The 7,028-nt window shown below is 46.1% G+C and overlaps 1 long non-coding RNA gene across 1 annotated transcript; it reads left to right on the plus strand.

The window, feature by feature from the left end:
• The first annotated feature begins 56 nt into the window (after positions 1–56).
• On the plus strand, positions 57–1,168 carry LOC106815879. The gene is made up of 2 exons (XR_001394801.1): positions 57–207; positions 888–1,168. It is a non-coding gene; the product is annotated as an uncharacterized LOC106815879 (long non-coding RNA).
• Positions 1,169–7,028: the final 5,860 nt, after the last annotated feature.

The raw sequence follows: 7,028 nt of genomic DNA on the forward strand, positions 1-7,028 counted from the left end.
CTCGCAAATATAGCTTTAACTACCGGAATAATTACATTGTCGTTTCGATCGTTGCAGGTGGTGACGCCGGGATTCGTGTCAACCAACATGACGTTACAGAGGGATGTGAGAGCGGGCTGTCCGACGGCGGAGACCTATGTTCGCAGCACCATCGCTACCGTCGGCCTGCAGTCTCGCACCGCTGGCTGCCTGATGCACGAACTCATGGTACGTGTCACGTGTGTCGTAGTTCCCCTCCTTCTACCAACTCTTCTTCGCATCCTTTCTCTGCTTCCTTCGCCTTCTCATCTTTGGAGTTTTGTCTCTGCCTCTTTTTTTTCTCCACTCCGCTGAGTTTCTTCTATTTCTCCTTCTTTGCCTCCTCTTCTTTCTCCCTCTCCAACGACTTCTCTACTGTTAATTCCTCTTCCTCATAGTTCTCCACCTCCTTTACCTCCTCTACTTTTCCTCTTGCCTTTCTCCCCATTTCGCACGCATCCATCTCCTTCTCTGTCTCTACCTCCTGTTCCTTTATCTTGTCCGGTCTCTTTCCTCCGCCCTGCTACGGTTCTCTTCCCATGCCTTCCAACACGTGCTGCGTTCTTTGACAATTGCATCTTATTGTTAACGATTTATGCTAAGCATCAACATACAGCGACCTAAAGAGAAAGGATCGCATGATCCGAGTCATTGTCATGCTAATTAACTGCCAGGTAAGCACTACTAACTTCTCATCTGCGAAAATCCTGATGACAATAAGGGCGATAACCCTCGTCCCTCCTCTTTCCCTCCCCTCCCCTCCCTCTTCCCTCCACAGTGTGATAACCCTCGTCCCTCCCCTTTCCCTCCCATCCGCTCACATCCTTCCCTCTACAGTGTGATCATCTCTACAACTTGCTTTTTTCCAGAGCGTCGGTTATCAAGTATCCTCCGAAAGAGTGCTGCGCAAAGTAATAAAGAATGAGATGATAAAGATTAAAGCCAAACATTGTAAATCGGAATAATTCGCGACGACGTCAAGCCATCGTTTCCATGACGTCACACGAGGTGATCATGGGGGAGTGGTGGGTTATGGGGGGGAAGCATTGGTAAGGGGGAAGGAGGAGGAGGAAGTAGGGAATGGAGGTGGGTGAATAAGGAGGGACGTGGGCTGAGGGAGTGAAGGAGAGAGAGAGAGACACACAGAAATTTATTCTGTGTGCAGGGGGTGGAGAGAGAGAAACAGAGAGAGGGAGAGAGAGAGAGAGCGCGCGAGAGCGAGAGAGAGAGAGAGAGTGAGAGAGAGAGAGAGAGTNGTGCAGGCGCTAACATAGAACACGCGAGCGTGAATGGCAGGACCGCAGTAATAGCAGCAGCTATTAACGGTCATACGGATACGGTCACAGCGTTATTAGGTGCAGGCGCTAACATAGAACACGCGAGCGTGAATGGCAGGACCGCAGTAATAGCAGCAGCTATTAACGGTCATACGGATACGGTCACAGCGTTATTAAATGCGGGCGCTAACATAGAACACGCGAGCGTGAATGGCAGGACCGCAGTAATAGCAGCAGCTATTAACGGTCATACGGATACGGTCACAGCGTTATTAGGTGCGGGCGCTAACATAGAACACGCGAGCGTGAATGGCAGGACCGCAGTAATAGCAGCAGCTATTAACGGTCATACGGATACGGTCACAGCGTTATTAGGTGCGGGCGCTAACATAGAACACGCGAGCGTGAATGGCAGGACCGCAGTAATAGCAGCAGCTGTTAACGGTCATACGGATACGGTCACAGCGTTATTAGGTGCGGGCGCTAACATAGAACACGCGGGCGTGAATGGCAGGACCGCAGTAATAGAAGCAGCTGTTAACGGTCATACGGATACGGTCACAGCGTTATTAAGTGTGGGCGCTAACATAGAACACGCGAACGTGAATGGCTGGACCGCAGTAACAGTAGCAGCGGCTAGCGGTCACACAAATACGGTCACAGCGTTATTAGTTGCAGGCGCTAACATAGAGCACGCGACCGTGAATGGCGGGACCGCAGTGATGGTGGCAGCTGTTAACGGTCATACGGATACGGTCACAGCATTATTAGGTGCAGGCGCTAACATAGAACACGCGGGCGTAGATGGCCTGACCGCAGTAATACTAGCAGCTGCTAACGGTCATACGGATACGGTCACTGCGTTATTAGGTGCAGGCGCTAACATAGAACACGGAAACGATGATGGCTACACCGCAGTAATAGTAGCAGCTGGTAACGGTCATACGGATACGGTCACAGCGTTATTAGGTGCGGGCGCTAACATAGAACACGCGGACGTGATTGGCAGCACCGCAGTAATAGCAGCAGCTAATAACGGTCATACGGATACGGTCACAGCGTTATTAGGTGCAGGCGCTAACATAGAACACGCGAACGATGATGGCTTTACCGCAGTAATAGCAGCAAGTGGTAAAGGTCATACGGATACGGTCACAGCGTTATTAGGTGCGGACGCTAACATAGAACACGCCTGCGTGAATGGCTTGACCGCACTAATGGTAGCAGTTGCTACCGGTCATACGGATATGGTCACAGCGTTATTAGGTGCGGGCGCTAACATAGAACACGTGGACGAGAATGGCAAGACCGCAGTAATGGCAGCAGCTCTTAGCCGTCATACGGATACGGTCACAGCGTTATTAGGTGCGGGCGCTAACATAGACCACGCGGATGTAAATGGCTGGACCGCAGTAATGGAAGCAGCTGGTCAAGGTAATACGGATATGGTCACAGCGTTATTAGGTGCGGGCGCTGACATAGAACACGCGAGCGAGAATGGCTGGACGGCGTTGTTGTGTGCTGCCCAGAGAGGTCATACGTCGTGTGTCATGAAGCTACTAGCAGCAGGAGCGCGTGTGGAGGAGATTCGCAGTAACGGTGGCTGCACGGTGTTGACGTGTGCTGCCCACGGCGGTCACGCACGCATTGTGACGGAATTATTGGATAAAATAAGGGCGTGGAATCCTGAGGACTTGCAAACAGCGTACCAGGCGGCCGTAGATCGCGCCCGTAAGGTCACCATCAACGACGGCTATAGAGAATCCGCCGGCGCTATACTGCAGCACCAATACTTTGTCAGTGAGCTGCCCGACAATTGTTATTGTGACATAGAACGTAAGATATCACCCTGTAATGTCAGTGGTGTGACGTCACTGTCTGATATATGGGAGACGCCAGGCTTAGGAAGATTAGAACATCAGGGGGAATGCGATCAAATGCGGGACGCCGTGCTAGACCTGATGAAGCGAGTCTGCAAGGAGATGAAAGTCTTAGACAGTGACTTCTCCTGCACGCCCATTCTGATAGGCAGCACGGCCAACCGCACAAAAGCTGGTCTGCCGGACGAATACGACTTCCTATTCGAAATCGATAGATATCGAAAAAAATTAATTATTGAAAACACAAAATCTAATACAGCTGGCTTTGTAACAATTCGCGAGGAAAACTCAGACCAGCATATTTCGGTAAATCTAAAGGAAGAATTTGTTCAGCTATTGTGCCGGGCTGTATCGAATGTCATGAAAAACGGAGAGCATTTATTCAAAACACAAAGGTCACATATTTTGGCATGGAACAAAGTGTGCACTCAATTTGATATGATATTTGTTGGCGGCGGACATTTTAAATTTCTACCTATATCGGTAGATTGCACACCGGGAGTACGAATCTCGGGCAAGCCAGCTGGCGCAACAAACTTTCCTTATGACCACTACCACGTGGTACCCAAGCCTCGCGTGGACTCAGATACGTGCTGGTCTGTCTGTACGGCAGTAGCGGAAAGCAATATGATCATAAGTTTCCATCCAGTTTATCGCCAGGCTCTCATCACAGCAAAGGCATTTCTTGATCTACGAGTACATGATTGTTATTATAAGTGTGGAAATATTAAATCGAATAAGAATGAGATGCTTGCAGACACTGGCCTTTTATATTTACGTAGAAGTATCATAGACGTTATTCAGCTGTATATCGCCACCCGCTTTATGCCTAGGAAACTGATTGACTCCTATCTTCTAAAACTTGCTCTGCTTCATGTCGCATCACTCAACCCAGCGAAGCCGTTGCCGTTCCCAGTAATCGTGCGTAAAATATTTGAGCATGTACAATCGTGTACAAATAATCGCAACATGCCGCATCCTTATATTGATAATTACAATGTTTTGGCCGAGGACTGCGGTAAAACAATCGCATACGTGCCGGTCGCGTATTTGCGTGAGCGGCACGTGGATGGGTTACTGGGACGTCTTGATAGTGGTCCGGTGGTGAGTGAGAGCGGACTTATAAAGCTCAGCGCTGAGGAGCTGTGGGAGAAGATGGAGGAGTCGGTCAGTGAAGCAAAGCCTGAAGATGTAGCATTTATCAAAAGCATGTTTATTAAAGCTTGGAACCAACTGTCTGACACCTGCGATAAATAAAACCGGTTAGAAATTACGGACTGAATGCAGCTTTCAAACCTTCAGCTGTCAGTGACTGTGCATTAATTCATTAATAATTAGTTCATTTATTACATTTATTTATTCATTCAATTATTCATACTTTTATTTATTTATTTATTTATGTATCACTTGCTGTAAATTATTGTGATATCACAAGTACTTAATGAATTGCCGGTATGAAATTAATATGTATTTTTCAAATAAATGAATGATAGATTTTCGTGTAATTTCAAAAAATTTCTACATGCAATATATTTGTCTTGGATTCATGTTTTGATAATGAAGTACTTGCACACTTTACATGGCAGCGATCTACTTGTAATCAATAAATCTTTCACGGCAATGCCGTTGCCATAGCGATGCAAATAGAGTTATTCTAGAATTTCGCATGGGACACGGTCGGTCTCCTTTCCTTTTTTCTTCTGCCATTGCTAACCGTAATAATTTAAAAGTTTGCAGGAATCGGGTTCACTGCTGAAGTTCGTTATAGCTCGCGTTTTATATTCTTCAGAACGAACTACGTACACGAATGCCCAACCTACAATATATTTAATATCATTTTAAGCATTTATTGAGATATAAATCTTGTGTGTACACAGAATTAAGAATGGTCAGTCAATCAATCTATCTATCTATCTATCTATCTGTGTATCTATCAATCAATCAATCTTTCTATCTATCAATCTACCTATCTACCTATCAATCAATCTATCTATCAATCCATGCAACCATCCATCCATTCATGCTTTCACGTATATGTTAGTGTGTGTGTGTGTGTGTGTGTGTGTGTGTGTGTGTGTATGTGTGTGTGTGTGTGTGTGTGTGTGTGTGTGTGTGTGTGTCTGTGTGTGTACGTGCGCGCATCCGTCCGCGCGTGCGTGCGTGTGTGTGTGCGCGTCTTTTGGGGCAGCGTAAAGCCACGTGCCAAAATGTGTTTTGGGAAGGTGGCTGCCAATAATCATGTCATGTATTCACATTTCTCGTGGAGTGCTTGGAAACTGCCCCCCTTCCTCCTCCTCCTCTTCTCTTTCCTCCTCAGCAGTTGGGACTACGTGACCGAGCCAGGGTCGCGGGACCGGATGGCAGGTAGACATGAGTTCATCGGGAGAGTCAACGTGAAATGACAGGTGCGATAAAGCTATTGTAGCGGTGAATAAATTCAAGTCGGTTATGAAGCGAACAGTAGGATTGTCACAGGGAAAACGTTGTTTTATTTCGCACAGCACTTTGTCCTTATAAAGGGCCACGTTCTCTCTCCGCATCCCCTTTTATATCCATGGGCGTGCCCTTACCGTCCGGCGCGTCCCTTCTCGCCTCGCCGGCCGCTTCGGCCATCACCCCTATTGGTTCGGCGTCGGACATTCCTATGACAAGTGACCACCGAGTCTATCTAACGTCAGTTTGGACTGCCTCTGGCTGGCTGCCAAAATGTCCCTGGTTACTTTTATTCTGCATGCGTTGCTTCGTGGCTACTTATCTTAGCCCAGACTACTGCGTGCTCGTCTTCCGTATGTAATGTACCTTTAATCTATATCTAATGTATATCTAATGCCTTCCGTGGCCAGGTACTATTTGCAACATCTGCAGTTGGCATAATTACCAATCTTCTAAGCGTTGTCCCTTCTAACTAATTTCTCTAATACTCGTGCCACTATCGCCTATGCTCCCTATTCCTACATTTCAATATTAATTTCCGCTCTCATGATATCTGATTCATTACACAAGTGCTGTACCAAAACAGTATATGTATGAGTAATGCCAAACACATTAATATTTCTGCAGTGAACCTTGTGCAGCCAAACGCGAGCTTTGGTGTGCAGACGACCTCCACGAAAAAACTTGGTTTTCGTAGCTTTTCGGTTTTCAGAATTTCAGATAATAGATTTTGTACTGTAGTATAATATACAGGCACTTTCAGTCTTTCATATGATTTACTAGCACCACCTAGCGAGTGCGCTGTGTATTCATAGAGACATTTTATAACAATATTCAATCCCAACCTTGAACCCAAGCCTAACCCTAGCTCTAACGCTAACTCTTGCCCTCGTTACCCTTATAATGTAAATATTTACAACAAATAAAGCATGCACGTAGTTTTCGCTTGTAGAAATGTTAGAATAATGAGCGCGTAATCTACTAGCGCCACCTAGCGAGTATGTAGTGCATTCTTAGAGAAATTATATTATACAAGCACTTTAAGCTCGAATTTGGAAGTGCTTGCCAGTATGTGTGAGTATACAGATAATCATTTATACATAAACTATTGATTCGTGCGTGAAAAACCAACTAATGTAGCAGCGTGTGTGTGGTCATTACGTGAATGGTTTCCCCATTTAATGGGTTTTCCATTTAAGGGTTTTCCCATTATTACGTAAATGGTTTTCGTTTGAGAGCTTTCCTACTTGTACTCTTTCGCATCTTCTGGACAACAAAGGAGATTCCCTCTGACTTGATTGATTCTAACATCACAACCCTGTTCAAGAAAGGTGACAGACGGCAGTGCGGCAATTATAGAGGTACAGTAAAAACCCGCGTATAAGAACATAGATTTTAAGAACATGTTAGGCTAAAATTT

Source organism: Priapulus caudatus, unplaced genomic scaffold (assembly GCF_000485595.1).
Source record: "Priapulus caudatus unplaced genomic scaffold, Priapulus_caudatus-5.0.1 Scaffold1225, whole genome shotgun sequence".
Classification (NCBI taxonomy): Eukaryota; Metazoa; Priapulida; class Priapulimorpha; order Priapulimorphida; family Priapulidae; genus Priapulus; species Priapulus caudatus.